This window comes from Thalia democratica, chromosome 2 (assembly GCF_965202585.1).
Source record: "Thalia democratica chromosome 2, ktThaDemo2.hap1.1, whole genome shotgun sequence".
Lineage (NCBI taxonomy): Eukaryota > Metazoa > Chordata > Thaliacea > Salpida > Salpidae > Thalia > Thalia democratica.
In genome coordinates this window covers 7,377,332-7,396,378 of record NC_139166.1, presented here as the reverse complement: position 1 = coordinate 7,396,378, position 19,047 = coordinate 7,377,332, and positions in this window count along the sequence as shown.

Sequence of the window (19,047 nt, the reverse complement as noted above, 5' to 3'; positions counted from 1 at the left end):
GGATGTGCTCCAGTACATTAAAACTTCAGTATATAAAAATAACTAATTATTAATATCGAATGTTTAAATATAAGTGTACTTGAAAAAATTGTTTTAATTTAAAAATTATGTCATTAACTATTAACAATCTAGTACATCACTTACCATAAAAGAAACTTTACAGGTTGAAGGTTGTACAACATAACTTACATATTGCTTGTCTTTAAAATAAAATTAAGCTAGCGTTTGGTACATTTAATTAAAATAAAATTGTTTCATAATGTACTTAAGGAAGCACTCAAAACTACAATATCTAAAACTAAATTTTTATTCAAATCGACTCGTTTAATATAAATTTATTTGAAGTGAATGATTACGGTTTAAAAGTGACAATATTTACCGAGTTACCCAAAACAATTAAAGTTATAGTTTGAAGGTTGTAAATAAATCTTTTTTAACCTAACATTACTATTTTTAATTTAAACAAGTTACTCTTTGGTCTTTCTTTTATACCAAAATGTAATGAATTTTCATAACAGATAACGTACAATAAGCTGATATATCAGTCATTTTTGTTTATATAAAGTTATCTTAAATTGTATTTTACAATTCTCTTTTACTTAGATTTACAGTACTCTTATGTTCTGTAACTTAAAATATATTAAAACAATTCTAACTTATCTTTAGACAAGCTTGTTTGTAATAGATACAAAAACTAACATTAAAAAAAAAATAGTCAAACCGGAACAAAAACATTTTTTGATTATAATGTTTGATTAAAAAAAGAAAGTTTATAGTATACATATTTTGGTTTCAAAAATAATCAATAAAACTTAAATAAACTTAAGTTACGATAATTTATAGATTATCGTACTTAATTTGAACAAACTGTTTTAGTGTTTAGTAAAAATAATACAAATTATTGTTTAATAAGTGCTTTTGAAAGTATTAGTTTATAGATCTCATAATTTATTCATCTAGATATTCATCAGCCAGTCACAACCGAAAAAAGTTTTTCGATTGTGACTAGCTGATGAGTCCTAATCAGGACGAAACCGTTCTCAGTCTACCGAAAGCTTGTGGTCTGATGATTAAATTGGTATGATTAACCTTTTTATTACTCCTACCAGTTAGAATTTCAACTTTAATTGTATTTACGATTAAATAACTTCATAAATTCATTTATATAAATGCTTAACTAGAATTTCTGAAAAAATTGATAGTTTTTTTAATCCTAGTAGTTGAAGCAGTTACTGCGTTGTTTGTATGATACAATACTTTTCTTTATATCATTTATTATATTACTAGATTAATAACTAGAAATGTGATACTAAAAGACAGAATAAAACAATTGAGTAATTATATGTGTGCTGTTTTAGTTGAGAGTCATCATAAAAAACATTTAAAAAATAAATTTGACAAAGTAGCATAATCTAAAACAGTGCTTCTGAAATGGGGTTCCGCGGAACCCTAGGGTTCCGCGACGCCTCTCAGGGGTTCCGCGAAGCCTTTCGAAATTTAAAAAAGAAACTTGAAAGAAAAAAAACATAAATCATAAAACTTCAAAAAAAATGGAACACATAAAATGGAAAACATATATGATTATAGCACTCATTGATCTGCTTAGTGTGTATCTAGCGGTAGGACTTTTAATGGGTATTTATTATTAATAGGTGTCCTGGTTGCCCAAATTTTTTGAATTTCTATTTTTAGTGAAGTCATGAAAATACTTGTACTATCACTAAAGCAAACAATGTAGTAGCAATCATAACAAATTCTAATTATTTACACAATAAAACTATATAAAAAATCTTTATCAGAAACTTATTTCTAGTATATTATATTGTTTCAAATGCTGTAAAAATGTTTAAAAAGATGTCTATTAGCTTGATTTAAAATTTAATATGTATAAAAGCTTATTTTTTACTTAAAAAATGCTACTATAGATTTCAAAAAATCTGGCCAGGCCTATAAAAAATTAACAGAAATTGAATTTTAAATAGTTTTTTAAACTTACATGATAAAAAATGATACTCTAATTTTTAAAAGTTGTGGCCAGGTATTTAAAATTTTAACAGAAATTGAGTTTGAAATAAATTTTTAAATTTACATGATAAAAATGTTTAAATGCCTGTGTGTTAGCAAAGTTTTAAAGTTTGTTATTTAAGTAGTTGCTTTTTCTGTTTAATTATTATAACTCAATGATATTTTTTTTTGATACTTATTTATAAAAAAACTTCTGTTGAAGTAATGAAATGTGTCGAAAATTATTTCATCAGCAAGGGTTTAGAGTGGAATAAATGTGTCGGCATTCGTACTGACGCTGCAGCGTCTATGACTGGGTCCAAAAATGGTGTATTGAGGAAAATGAAGGACAAAGCAGTTGAAGCTAAATAAATACATTGTTTTTTACATAGAGAAAATTTGGCAACAAAACATCTTCCTTTTTGTTTACAAGAAGTTCTCTCAGCGTCGATTAAAACTGTTAATTATATAAAGAAAAGTGACACAAAGGCCAGATGTCTCAAAGACCTGTGTGAAAGCTAGATGCTGACCATCTGCGACTTCTTTATCACAACGAAGTTCGCTGGCTGTCGAAGGGGCGGACTCTGGTTTGTCTCGTTGAATTAAAGATGCAGGTGTTCACCTTTCTTAAAGATGAAGGCTCAGAATTAGTGAAGTTCTTTGAAGATGATGTTTTTTTTGGCCAGGCTAGCTTATCTCACCGATATTTTCGAACAATTGAACGCTTTGAACTTAAGCATGCAAGGGAAGCAAAATTCCATTTTTGTCATGACAGACAAGATTGAGGCGTTAAAAAATAGAATTAATTTTTGGAAGAAAAAGGTTAGCAATGGTAATTTTGCGATGTTTCACCGGTTTTATGAGGCCCATGAAAAATGCATAGAATTCAACTTCTCTGACGAAATATACAACCACCTTGATCTTTTGTTTATAAAGTTTCAACATTATTTTCCTGAAGATGTTCGCATCGGAAATTTATGGATTTTGAATCCTTTTATGTGTGATATTGCTTCAGAAGAAGTGAATCTTCCTACAGATACAGAAAACGAATTGCTGCAATTATCTGAAGAAAGAAATTTAAAATTGAGTTTCAGAGGGAAGGAGCTTTTAGATTTTTGGATATGTGCAATTTCAGAGTACCCCGTCTTAGCAAAGCGTGCAGTAAAACTTCTTTTATCATTCATCTTTGCAAGTCCGGCTTTTCGCATGTAACAAACATTAAAACGAAGCAAAGGAACTGTATGCTGACTCCAATCTTATCTGCCTGTCTCCGTCTCAGTCTATCCAAATCCAGCCGCGCATTGGCATGCTTGTTGCAAAAAGACAAGTTCAAGTTTCGCACTAAATGTTTTTTATTTATTTTTCGTTAGGCAACTTACCCGTTTAATACGGTAATCTGTGAACTTGATTAGGTTCATGTTCATTTCGTTATTGTTTGTAGCTCTCATTTTGTTTTTATTATGCAAGGAAAGATTTTTATGACGTTGCGATTAATCATGTTTGTTTTCGCTTATTTATTATAGAATCATAAAATACCTATTGCCTCTGGCGCACTTTGAGTTTGACTCGGCTTAATACTAATACAATTGGTATGATTTCTAACAATGATATAGTTTTGCTAAATAATCTGTTTTTCACTGAAACTCTTTTGTTTTTGCAGGAAATATTATATTTTACATTTTATGTAAAATTAAATTAGGGTTTCCGCGGATAATTTGAATTTTGGAAAAGGGTTCCGCCACTAGAATAAGGTTCAGAAGCACTGATCTAAAAAGTTTATTTTAAGTTATAAGATGTAACGTTAAAAGGCGTTTAATCCTGGAGATCCTGATAAGCTAAGCTTGTCGGAATATATACTATTAATTATATATACTTTCGGTATATTAAGTTATTTTAAGTTAATAGTAGAATTTTACTTTTTTAAAACTTACTTTCTTAAGTTTACAAAAACAAATTAAGTATAATCGATTAAAAAAACATAATTTACTTGAAACGTTAATTGTTGTTTACAGCATACATCACAAGATTAACTTACAGAATTAGTGTAACTTTATTCAGTAAAGTACTAGTTTTAGTCATAATGATTGTGAGCGCTTTACTGCGCTAAAAACTAAAAGGGAATGTTCTGTGATGTTTAACTATAAATTTTCCCAAATATATACAAACAGATAAAGTGCAGTGATGTAGTGTTATAATTACGTCATGAAGCGAGCGTGTTTCACAAGGGTCGGTCTTTTTATGGGTATTCTTTATGGGTATCCTAGTTGCAGCAAAAGGATTCCCATAAAATGGCCTACCTCCCCGGTCGGTCTTTTTATGGGTATCCTTTTTAAAAATTGTACTATTTTATGTCGACGTGACGTAATTTTTCAACTTTTTTGAACTATTAATTTTTTAAAGTCATATTACGTATATTTTTTAAACTTTTTTGTACAGTTTTATTTCTAATTCTTTTTATGTATCTTTTTTCATAAAATTGTTAAATTTCTTAAAACTTAAATTTTACTTATATAACTTCATAATTTTATTTAAACTGTTTTAATGTTGAAATTTAAAAGGACACCCATAAAAAGACTAAGCACTGCTTTAAAACTTTATATAGGTATCCTTTTGAACTTGTTCAAAATATCGTGTTTTAAACTTAAACTTTTCTTTTATATCTAAAAAATCTTATTTAAACTGTTTTACTGTTGAAAATCAAAAGGACACCCATAAAAAGACTTAACACTGCTTTAAAACTTTTTATGGGTATCCTTTTAAGTTTGTTTAAAATACCTTGTTTTAAAATTAAATTTTATCTTTATAACTTAAAAATCTTATTTAAACTGTTTTAATCTTGAAATTTAAAAGGACACCCATAAAAAGACTAAGCACTGCTTTAAAACTTTATATAGGTATCCTTTTGAACTTGTTCAAAATATCGTGTTTTAAACTTAAACTTTTCTTTTATATCTAAAAAATCTTATTTAAACTGTTTTACTGTTGAAAATCAAAAGGACACCCATAAAAAGACTTAACACTGCTTTAAAACTTTTTGTGGGTATCCTTTTGAGTTTGTTCAAAATATTTTGTTTTAAACTTAAAAATCTTATGTATACTGTTTTTATGATGGAATTTAAAAGGATACCCATAAAAAGACTAAACACTGCTTTAAAACTTTTTATGTGTACCCTTTTGAGTTTGTTCAAAATATCTTGTTTTAAGCTTAAATTTTACTTTTATAACTTAAAAATCTTTTTAATACTGTTTTAATGATGAATTTCAAAAGGATACCCATAAAAAGACTAAAAATTGCTTTAAAACTTTATATGGGTATCCTTCTTACATTATTTTGTTTTTAAGTTATATTTAACTAATTTTTTTTTATCAACTGAATACTTTTTTATTTAAAAACATATTTCTTTTTTAAATTTTTTCTATTAAAACTGCATAATACAATTCAAATATGAATTTAAAAACGAATTGAAAAGAAATATGACTATTTTTACCTTACAAGCACAACTTTTTTGATTAAACTAGGTTGTCCAAAACTAAGGAAAAAATATAAATTTATATAAATTGAAAATTTTATAAGTGTAGGTTATTTAGCTTAAAAATTTAATATTAAAAAAAATTTTAAGAGTTGAGTTATGTGAAAATAAAATCAAGTGATTTAAGATAATAGCTCTACTTAAAAACATGGTAACCTTAGTACTTGCGAACAAAACTTCTAAAAACAAGTGAAAATATATAAAGCCTAAAGTAAATTTTGATTCTACTATTAATAAAAATTTTTGAGCAATTCACTGAAAATTAATAAAAAGAACGAGGATCTTTAAAAAATCAAATGAATTCAACAAAATGTTCACCTTAAAAAATAAAATTATTGACTAAAAGAAGTATTTTTGAAACAAACTAGTTCTACTAATATAATCTAGTTTTAAACTTTTAGTTTTTGTTTGTTATAGTACGATTTGCTTTAATACGTTTTTTACTACCAGGTTTACTACCAGTTTTCTGCAAACTTTTTGGTATTCTAGTATTCCCACTACTAGAAACAATAAATCTGAAACTATTTTTAAGTAAGTCTTTAAAATACTTTTTTGTACTGCGTCTTTAAATGATTGAAATTGGTGGGGAGACAAACTATTTTGAAGAAGATAGTCTCCTTGACTACTAACAGAAAATTTTAAATTGTCATACTGAAATTTTATGACTGATTTTATGTTATTGATCAATTCAGAAATATTGGTTTTTTCCCAGCTTACATAGTTTTTTAGACATGGTTCATAGACACAGACTGATTTGTTGTTAGTGGTTTGACAATTTTAAGTTCCCACATGGGTTTAGAAACTAATTAGAATTTGTTTTTTCAAGGTTTTTTTTTTTGCCCTAACTGTCGAATAAGTTTTTTCAGGATTTTTTCAAAACTTCTAAAGTTCCTGATTTTTCCATTTTTTTTTGTTTAAACTGTCAACTTCCAGTATTATCTAGGTTTTAAGATAAAGTGGCAACCCTTTTCAATTTTTTTTGTATCAATTTAAATAAAAAATGAATTAAATGAAAAAATAGTGATAAAAAATAATTCTATATTTTGATTAAAAACAACTTAGTTAATTCTGCCATATTAGTAGATTAAATTTACAAAATGTCTAATAATAAATTAATTACACAAATTAACAAAATAGCTTTACTTTGTTTGCTTATTAATTGATTAAAAAAAAAATCCTTGGTTCAAAAGTCTTACAACTAAAATTATATAAAAACTGCATTAAAAATACAGTCAAAATTCTGAAATTTGCAGTTTTTTTCTGATTTAACTCAAAACAGTTTTTTACTACCACTGTGTAATAAACTATGTATATTTAAAATAAAGAATATAACATATTTTGTGAGGCCAAGGCAAAGTTTTTAAAATATTATATTAGCATTTATTACTTAAACAATTAACTTTAAAACTTGGCTTACACATATCAACAATACTTATAAAATAACACTAAAAAAACCAGTATTTAAACAATTTTTATCATGTAAATCTAAAAAAAATTCTTAAGATTAATTTCTGTTTAAATTATAATAGCACTTATTAAGCAATAAATAAGCTTTTATACATATAAAGTTTTAAATTAAGCTATTAGACATCTTTCTAAACATTTTTACATCATTTGAAACAATACAACATACCTTAAATAAGTTTATAATTAAGATTTTTTATATAGATTTACTGTGTAAACAATAAGATTTTGTTTTGATTGCTTCTGCATTGTTTGCTATAGTTATAGTATGAAAAATTTATCCAAGTATTTTTATTACGTCATTAAAATATATTAATTGAACAATTTTGCGAAATTTTGCAAAAATAAACTGCTGCAACTAGGACAACCCATAAAAAGATACCCATAAAAAGACCTACCGGTTTCACAACATATTGTTTATAGTGTTTTTTATATTAAACTTAAATTTTTGTATATAACTTTTATTGGTGGGTTATTAGATCTCAGTTTAAGAAGAAGTTGAGTTTTTTATAGGTTTGTAGTAAATTTTCTTAGTTTTTATTTTAATTTCAACATTCATTTTATTTATTAAAGTTCAGCTTGGCATTGCAAAATATCAATTAACTTCGAGAAATAAAGTTTTATAGGCATATTTTCTCTCAAAAATTCCTATAGTTATGTAAAAGTTAGTTAGATGTTTTCAAAGAAAACACTTTTGTTAGAGTTTGAGTTTGTTTTTAAGAACAATGATCGTTGTGTTACTTGTTATCAAAATATTAAGATTTTTAATAAATGTTTTTTAAATTATTCTAATTTTTTTCTGAAAAAGAACTAAAAAACTAAAAAACTAAAAAAAAATTGGGACTATTACCAGTAGAAAAATATTTATACTGTAAAAACTTTTAATTCATTCTTAAAATAAATCAATCTCCCAAAATACTATTGTAAATATAATTATGTAAAAAGTAAAAAAAAATACTCATGATTAAATTACCAGTTAAATAACAAATCTAAGTTATACACCAAATTCTCGTAATGACTTCATTAAAAAAATTACAAAAGCTTGCTTCAGTTTTATAAATATATTTATAGAGTATCTTTAGACTCTTTACTTTTTTCTATTACAGTTTGTAGCGCGTATTGAAGTTATTTTTAAAATATCAGCAACAAAAACTACAATAATTCAGTTTTACTATAACTACGAAGTTTTTATATTTGTTTATATTTTTAGTTTTTAAGTTTTAAGTCGAGGTTGCAAAAAAATATAAATTATTCTGAAAATAATCTTTTATTAAAACGACTTAATGTTGTTATAATTTTTGTCAGTTAAAATGATTAGTTATAATTAGTTATTGATTTTTAATTTAGAATTTTTCAATACATACTTTTTATATAACCATCACTTTAATGTACAGTAACCTCTCGCATCTTTACGCACTCGTGACGTTACGCACTCTCGTTTAGTTACGCATTTTAGAATTCTAAACAGTTGAAAAAATTTAAAAAATTATCTTTTTTAATATTGCACAAATTAGGTTTATTGTATATTTTAAATGCTAACTCACCTCTCTATATCTTGAGACAAAAAATTGTTTAGTATTATAAACAAATTTTATTAAACATTTTTCTTATATTTTACATATTTTGTTCCAAAGAAGAAGTCTATTACAGCACCAAATGCATATTTTTGTAAAAGGCTATAGAAATAGATTTTAATATAGACACCAAACCATTTCTTAGTTGTAAACAAATGCTTAATTATAAATTGAAGTTGCTTTGTAGATTAGAATATAAATCTTAAGTATCAAATAGGTCATACATAAATAGAGATAAAGATAAAATCTACCTATTATTAAATTAGTAAATTTTTTCTACAAGTATTTTTTTTTATATAAATTTAAATGCTTTTTGTTAATATATTTATGTATAGGTTTAACTTTTTTTTTCATATTTATAAATAAAGCAAACAAGTTGTTAAAAGTGGGACAGTCCTAAGTCTGCTTTTAACTAGAAACAATATCAAAAAACAGCATTATATTAAGTATATTTGGTACATCTCGTATCTTTACGATCTCTCGTATCTTTACGCATTTTTCTGTGGACACAATGTGCGTAAATAAGCGAGAGGTTACTTTACATGTTGTTGTAAAGACTACACATAAAGCTTACTTTCACTATACTAAATGCACTTTTGTAAGCGCTAAAAATTACAAATATTAAACGATGCTAACTTCGATTGACAATTGGGCTTCATGTTTATTAGTAATATGCATGCATTTGTGAGTAACAAATGACGTTATTAAATTATATAAACATTATTATTTTAATTGTTACTGCATATAAAAGCCTTTTTATTTGCATTTTTGATCTCACTTTTACGTTTTAATGCCTGCTTATTTTTGTATTTTTCTATGTTTGTCATACAGATGACGTTTAATTTCTGTTTGTAGTGCATATAAAATAGCTTACAACCACATTCACTTTGGCTGATGTTTTCATTTTCAATGAACTAGTTTTGAAATAACTTAAAACTAGTAAAACAAAAATTAAGTAAAATAAAAAAAATAAATAATTGAATTTTAAATTCCATACTAAATGCCTAATAAAAAAGTAAAACTTTGACCAAAGTCATTGTTTTAAGCAAACGTTTGCATAAGTTATTTAAATATAAAAAACAAAATTATATCGAAATTATGAACTAACTATTTTTTTTATTGTCAGCGCATGCAAAACTGGTAACAAAAACATCAACTTAGGCTGATATTTTTATTTATTTCACGTTTATTACAAAACTTTAACACACAGAAACATATGTCAGTGTAATAAAAGAAGTATACTTATTAATTTGTTACTATTAACTTCAATATATACTTTTTCAAATTGACAATAAAATTTAAAAAGGTTTTTAAAAGACCAAAAGTAACTTTATTATTTCTAAACAAATGTTTTTTTTTAGTTATAATATATAAGATATTAGTGTTAGTAATGCCTTTTTGATAATTATAAAGTTTTCTTGACGTCACTTCATAACTGTTTGCTTCACTTTATTGTAAATTTCGATATTGAATATCAAGAAAAGAAGATAATCTGTGACTCAAAATTTTTGACTTAGTTAAGCGCTTATAAACGCTTGGTATTTTACGGTTTTTAAATCAGTATTGAACTTAAAAAGAATAAAATAGGTATAATAAATACTATCGTAAAACTTTTATAGTAATTGATAACAACATAAATTGTTCTAAAACAGGTTATTTTATATCAAGTCAATAAATAGTCTTAGACGTAGTATAACTTTAATCTTATCAAATTATCTTATTAAATAACTTTAATATAACTTACTTTCACGGTCGCCTGGATTTACTGCACTACTCTTAGGCGAAGCCGGCAGTCGCGATTTATTTACTAAATCTACTACGGGGTCAGACAACGCACCTGACCCAGAGCGAGTGGTCATTTCCTTGACCGCGCGCTGAAAATCCTTACTCTTCATCATACGCGCTACTTATCTGAAATAATATAGCGAATGACTGGTCAAGTAAGTATTGAACAAAATAAGAACAAAAAAAAGAAACAACTAACTATTTATTAATTGATCTGACAATATAAAATTAAAACTTAACATCACGTAAATAAAAGAAATAAGTATATTACGTAAGACTAAAAACTAAGCAAAACGTAAAAACTGACTTAATGTATGCGACTTGGCAAGTAAGTAACGTAATCGCTCTTGTGTAGTATGTATAGTGTTTTATAACCCCTATTTAGCTAGTTTTCTCAATCTTAAACAGAACTCAGTTTTTGTAATCGTCTAATTGAGAAGCTCTTATAATAACTCTACAAATATGTTCAACTGTATATAAGTTATACTTTTAATGAAGCAAGTGTTTACGAGCGTATCGTGACGTCATTATAGTTTTAAATTGTTATTAAACATTTTATACTATTTAAACTGTTGTTGTTGCAACTTTTTTGTATTATATTAAACCCAGAAAATAAACAAATTTGTTATTATATATATAGTATTATGTTATACTTAAAGTTTCAGTTGGCTTTCAAGTAAAACTTTATTATTCTTGACATACTCAGAGATACTTTACTTTGAAAGCTTTTAAATAAATAAAACATTAATCAAATAATTAACTTATATAATCATTTAAGGTGTTAATAATTATGCAATAGTTATTTATTTTATATTTTAGAATTGTTATTAGCGTTCTACTACGCTGAAAATTATTTATGGATACCAGGTATTTAACTTCAATTTTAAATTAATTTATTAAATAATTTGAAGTGAGTATTGATTGTTTTTTTCTTTGTTATCCCCAATGTCTTTAACTCATTAACAAAGGCGCTAGTAAATGTTTTTTTATAAAACAATAATGTTGTAAAAAAAGTTACTTTTTTTTTCCATTTTATTGTTTTTTTTTTGAAAAAAAACTAATCTAAACTTAATTTAGACTTTCAGTTTAAATAAAAAATTCAACTGGAATTTTCAGTCAAAATAAATTACAAATTTAAAATCAACAAATCATTTTTATGTTAAAAAAGTAAGCCATAAACCAAATTTTAAATCCTTTTTTTTTTTTTTATGAATCCTATCATTTTCTTGTTACAGTCTTTTTTTTGATAAACTATTCTATTGTTTCTTACAACAATTCTTTGATAAATGTTTAAATAAACATCGCTTTAAAAATTAAAAAAACATCTTAACTAAGTAGCTAAATTTAAAATTTTTACAAGTTTATACTAAAATGAGACGTTGTTCAAACTTTACCTTAAGTATTTTTGAAATGCATTGAAAATTTAGAAAACTTCCTTTAAGCTTAATTGGTTGCTTAGTCATAATAAAAAGTTAAGTTTTTTGAGACTTTTTTTAAACGTAAACTATGAATTTATAAAAAATGTTGATGTATAGAAAATTTGTTAACTTATGTGTTAAAATTCGATACTTAAATTTGTTAAAAAAACCAAGGCTACAGTGCAGTTGTCTGTACAAAAAATATGTTATGTAACTCAAATTTTGCAATTGCTAGTTTTATTTTAGTGTGTATTTAAGGAATTGTTGACAATTTTTTTGAGAATGTTTTCATCCAGCAAAGCGATTATATTTTACAAAGCTAGTCATTATTTTATAATCAATAGTAGACGAAGTTTTACTAACACTTGTAAATATATGTAAGTGACGTTATTCAAATACATTTAAACTATAAAAGAAAATTAAAGTAGACTATAACTTTTTTAATTATTTTATAAAATACGATGAAAAGACCTATTAATACTTGTCTCTTAAACCGTTGTATTAATGCTCGTGATCATAATACTTAAAGATTAATATTCTAACAAACCATTTTTTTAAATTTTATAATAACGATTCAAGTAAACTTATACCTTCGTTAAGGTTCTCAGCAAAAATTCAATGTAAAATAAACATATTTTTGCTTTGTAAGTGTTATAGAGAAAAATAATTGTTTTGTGACGTCATCTTAAACTTGCAACTGATCGCTTCACCATTTTGTATAAATTGAGCAAAAATTGTAGTTAACTGTCGATACTTTTTTTATATAAATTTTTAGTGCAGTAAAGCGCTTACAACTAGTATTATCAGTAGATATAATCAACATTAATCTTTAACAGATAAAATATCCTTTGTACAATACTTACTTGATAGTTTATCTCATCAAAGCTTTAAAAATACTTATGTTCTAAAAAACCTAGAAAAAAAACATTTATCCTATTTTTTAATAAATTTATAGCTAAGAAGTAGCGTTTGTTTTTTAAAGAAATATTGATGTTGAACAACCAAAAGTCAAGTTTGTACATATTAAAACTTACTTACTTAATAAATGATGTTATAAAACTGCCCATGACTGAAAGAAAATTACTTATAAGTAAAAACGAGCCTTTTTTTAGTTTTCATTACATTATATTAGAACTTAGTAAAACATTAAAAAACATTTTTTCATATTTCTATGCGTTAATCACACAATATAATTAGTTTTAGACAGTTTCTTAAAAAAACTTTTTGAATTACAATTTTGAAATTAGTAAAAATATGTTGACACCTGATCTCAAAAATAAAGAATATCTTGTATTCATAGTAAATCTTATATCTAACATTGAAAAAAAAAGTTTGCATATGAATTTTTGTTTATCTAAATCATTTAAACAAATATCTGATAGTAAAATATCTAAAAAAAATTACCTAAATATTTAAAATTAGATAAGCCTATTTTTTAAGCGTAATAAAAATCATTTAAGTTTTATAGAAACTTTAACTTTGTCACCAACCATTTTTTCTAAAAACCTTCAACTTATTTTTCTAAAAACCTTCCAAATGCAAAATGATTGGGATTCAAAAATATGATTTTAAAAAGTTTAGCGGAACTTTCTTTGACATGTGGCCAACAATTACACAAACACATTGTAAAAAATTTTAAACAATTTAAATTTTGTTTAATACTATTTTAAGCTTATTCATGTTTAAGTTATAATTAATAATCAATCAAATTAAACTTAGCAAGCTTTATAATAAATTATATTGCCTAACATTTTTCTTTTTAAATCAATCTTAATTTAGCTAAAATATAATGAAAAAAAGTTAAAAGTACAAAACACAAATATTTACCTTTTCAGCCCACAAATGTATTGCTTGAAATTATTAATAAAGTACTTATTTATCATTAAACATATATTCAAACATTTTAAAATAAAAATAAAGAAATGCAGTTTTTTTCAAAATCATCTTACTTTATCTATGTTATTGCTGTTCCAGACAAGACATTAAAAGGTATCTGTCGAGTGCGACTCGATAACCGAAAGGTTCTTTGTTCACCAAATTTCTAGAACCAAATATTCTAAACATTTTGTTTTGTTGTTCAATAAACTATTGTAGATATTGATACTTATATATAAATGTATAGTTGTATGCAGTTAGTATTTTACTAAAAATATTTACAACTAGTTTTAATTTCTATCTATTTGAACGAAATTATACCATTTACGAAGTAATACTTCATATTATATACTTATTATCAGATTAAAATACTTCAAAATTAATCAGCAGTTAAACTAGTTTTATTTTTAGCATCATTTAAAAAAATAGTTTTCTTTAACTTGACTGTATTTTAGTGTAAGCACTTATACAAGTACTGATAATTTACCATAAAAGTAAAATCGTTTAATTCAAAAATTGTAAATTATAAGATAAATCTAAAGGTTCTAGCATTTGTGAGTATTTTGTTTCTATAATTAAAAGTAATTATAGTCTATTAAAGATTTTGTTATTAATATCCTGTAATAATATTTCGACCACATAAAAGTTAGAATAAGATGCATAATTTATTATAGGCATATGTACCAAAAAACTAATAAAAACTATTGTAGCAAGTTTGAAGAGTATTGCAGATTTAATTGCGTGACCACATAAGGTAATGAATTTGAATGTTTTGTCTTTTGTACATGCGTGAAGTGGTTATAAAACATAAGTGTACTTTTAAATTAAAAAACAAATACGTTAAGTTAAATGTATGTTCATTTGCTATAAAATTGTTTAATTGTATTTTTTTAAACCTGCAAACGATCAAGAGATAAAAAGTTAAATAAAAAAGAAATCAAATAGTCTTTAAACTAAAAAAATAGCAGGCCTTAAAAAACAGATAATTTCAAATCAGCTAATAAATTAGTACTAAACTTATAAATAACTTATGCAAACTATTGCTTTAGAAATTGTTTGCTTCACTTATTTTTATAAATTAATTCAAGTTATAGCTAAGTCTTATATAACTGTTTTTTCAAATATTCAGCTCACACAAAAGGGCCTATAGTAGTAAGTTTTTTACTGCGCTTAATTATTGCTGTCGTCATTTTTTAAAATATTTGGTTTTAAATTAGTTTGAGAAATATTATTTTCTAGTTTCAAGCACTAAAGTTTAATATTTCAAAGTAGTTATAATAGATTAAAAAAGCTTATAATAAATGTATTACAATTTAGCGAAAACACACTAAGCATATTTCAACTTATAGTAAAATTCCATAAAGTTTCAATACTAAACAATAAATTTTTCTCATTACAAGCTCACAGTTTTGTTAACACACTTCATTGCTAGTATTCGAGTTTTGATTTATTTCGTCTAACAAGTAATCTTTTTCCCTAACTTGAGTTTTATAATAAATTTTGCTAAATTTTTTATTAAAATTAAGGTATGTTTGATTTAATGACTTGCATGACTTTAAAGTTTGATGTTATTTGAAGTACAGGCAATGTACTGTAAAGTCTTTTTTAAATAATAAACTTCTAAGTAAATATAAATTATTGCGTTAATATGTTGTACATGTAATTTTTTCTGTATGTGCTTAAGCTGGCTCTAAAAGCTAGTATATAAAAGATGCATTTTAATTTATGGTTTCCAAATGACGACACTTACAGTTTATTTTATTTTTATTTTAGACTAAACGTTAAATGGTTGCAAAAAAGATACAAACCATAATTTGTCAAAAATATGTTACCCTTAAAAGGTTAATGTTTTAACCAGGAATGTAAAGCTAAAGTAACAATTAAACAGTAATTAATTATTTAAAAGTGTATAAAAACGAAATCTAATTCTAAAACAATTTGAACGGTTAATGTAATAAACTTATTATGCTTAAAAGAATTTAACAAAATCATATTTCTGTGGATATACAGCATAAATAACCACAAAAAGCTGTAAATTTAACTTTGTAGATTTTTATTTGTACTAGTAGAATTATATTTGTTGCCATTTTGTTAATAAATTATAAAACAATTGGTAAATAAAAAAGTTATATAATAAAATTAACATAAATATTTGTTAAATATAATATTTTCTGAAGTTTTTTCTCGATTGAAACTGTAAATATATTAAAATGAGTGTAGTAGAAAACTGTTTGTAAAACATCGTAGCGACACAAGCTCTTTATTACGTAACTCGCAAACATTTGCTTCACTTGCTTGTATTAAAATTTGTAAAATTTTAATCAATCATTTATAAAATGTATAAAACATCTTTAAAACATAAGACAATCTACAAGCGAACAGAAAAGCGCTTTAACAACATCCATTTCATTTCTTGAACTCAAAGCTTTCAAAGTTGTTACAAAGCTTTTTATTGTAAAAGTTATATAAAACTTAGTTAACATTCAAAGTAATTAGCACAACTAGCATCTAAAGTTTTTATTAGCCTAAAGTTTAAAAACTTTTTTGTAAGACTATATTAATTAAAATTAGATTAATATATTTCTGTAAGTTTAAAATAGCTTTGTAAACATCTATTTGTTATATGAACTTAAAAACAATTACATTTTAGCAAACTTTAACGTATTTTTTATTCTGGTATTTAGAAATCTTAGCAAGTTACTTTATTGAAAGTTTATATAATTGATTTAATGTTTACTCTAGTTTTTAGTGTATAACTATCTACCTTAAGCTAAAAAAAATTATAAGATTATAATAAAATGTTATTTAATATGTAAACAAAGTAAATAAAATACTATTTGTTTAATACGATTAAAACAAAAATATTTAAGTTTTTAAAATATAGATTTATTCGCTTGCTTACAAAAAATTCTAGTGAAGCAAGTTCACTGGAATACAAATAAAAACAAATTTAACAGTAATCTTCCTTTATTGTACCAACATATGTTTCTGTGTGTTGATGAATCAACACACTTCAATTGAGTTTTTAATGAAAAAAAAAACTGCTTATTTATAAATATTTATAAATGCTTATATTTATTTTAAACTTTTTTGTAAATTAATCTTTAATTAAAGATTAAAAACAAAAATTAGAATCAACTTTTGTAATACTAAAACAACTAGTAAGTTTGTATTTATATAAGATCAAATATATTTTCTCAGTAAAATTACTAAAACTCACAAACGTTCACTTTATTTTACTAAATAGAAAAATGCAATTAATGCATTATAGCTTTTTATGTCTTTGATAAATTTTCAGCGTTTTGAAGCGCTTAGAATAACTGTTACTAAACTAATTGTTGTATATCTGATAACTATCTAGTAACTGTTGAAATCATTGTTAAACGATTTAAGTACGAATAGATTATAAAGCATTTACGTTAATGTTTTGTAATCTTTAAAAGGTTAATGGTTTTATTAAAACTACAAACATTTGTCATTGACAATTTTTAATAACAATTTTCACTTAAAATTTACTAAATTAATAAAGCTCATCTTATATATTATTTGCATTTGAATTCTTAGTGTACCAAACTTTACAAAAGCAAATTATAAGCTAGAAATTATTTATAAATTTATTTAATATAAAACTACCAAATTTATAAAGCATGTGTTCTATCAATATGTTTTTTTAAATTTTAAAAGTTTATAATAAATAACAAAACTTTAAACTGAAAATTTAATACAGATATGCTGTAGGTATTCTTTAATTTTTTCTCTAAGTAAGTAAACTTATTTAGTTGTTAAGACATACTTAGATTTTTTTTATAACTGTAATTTGTAAAATAAATTAGTTTTATATATTTCTTTTCTTAGGTTTTTAGAAAAAAAAAGCAATAGTTGACATTTTTATTTCAATGTATTATTTTGGAAAATTTTGAAGTATTTTATGACAAGAAACTTGTTTAAAGTAGTTTAAAAAATATAAATTTAACAACAAAGTAAACAAAAGAAGTAGACTTAAGTTATAACTCAAAAGTGATTTTGTTATTTTAATATTAGTTAATTTTCTTAGCTTACGTATAAAGGTTCCTAAAACAATGAAGTTTTAATTAAATATATTGAAGTAAATATTTTCATTAAACATGTTTTCTATGGTTTACAAGCATAATTATATTGTTTGCTTATTTGCTTTGAAGTGTGATATTTACCAAATGATTACTAAAATGGTTTTGTTTAAAACGTAAGAAACAAGCTGAGATTGTTTTTATTATTTAAAAACATACCGTGTTTGTAGTATGTGTTATAAATAATTAAAAATTATTTATACAAAACTCAATTATTCTCATCTGTTTGTAAAAATATTTAATTATGTCTAAACTCGTAACATATCATTTAATTTTCTTAAATTGAAAACGAAAAAAGTTTTATTTTTTCTTTTCAGTAAAGCGTTAACGATTACATGCGGATTCCATTTGTGATTTTACTAAATAGCAAATGGATAATTGAATCATATTTATGTATTTTATTAAATTTGATTGTATGCAAATTACGAGATATAGTTTAAAACAAAAAGTATTTATAATTTTCTTTTGATTTTGAAAAACATAAAAAAGTATATTTATTTTTAGTGATTAAATTAAAGCTATTTTACGAGTTTTTGTAATTTTGATACTTCTATTTTCTGAATAATAAAAAACCAAAAGAAAACGAATTAGAACACATTAAAAGAGCAAAGAAGATGAAGAAACAAAAACCAGAAAGAATTAAATTTTTATTATTTTTACTTATTATCTGTTTATTTTATTTATTGAATTACTGTGCTTATTCTATTTCTATGCACAATTACGCGTAGCTGAATTCGGCTGATAGCAGGCCTTTTATATTACAAAAATTGTATTGTTAAATTCTTATGCATGTAAACATGTTAGTTTATAGATAAAGTGTCTTAATATTGACATTACTCCTTTCCTTTAGACGTTAACTTTATTTGTTTTTATAATTAAATAAATTAATTAAACTATTTAGTATAAAAGCTTAACTAGAATTTCAGAAAACGTCGATAATTTTATTTTATACCCTAGTGATTCAGTTACTGCGTTACTTATATGATAGAAATCTATAATATATATTATTGACTATGTTACCAAGTTTTTAACTAAAAATGTGATACTAAAACACAAACAAAAACAATAGGTTAGCTTATGTGTGCTATTAAGTTGAGAGTAATCATAACAACCATTTAAAAAATAAATTTTACAAAGTAGCATAACTTCATTTTTATATGTAAGAAATAATATTACTAATAGTTTTTTTTTTCTTTTTATACAGTAACCTCTCGCATCAAACTTTAATGCCATGAAATTTCATTCCTACTCAAAAATCCATAAATATATCATTAACACGATGCAAGACAAG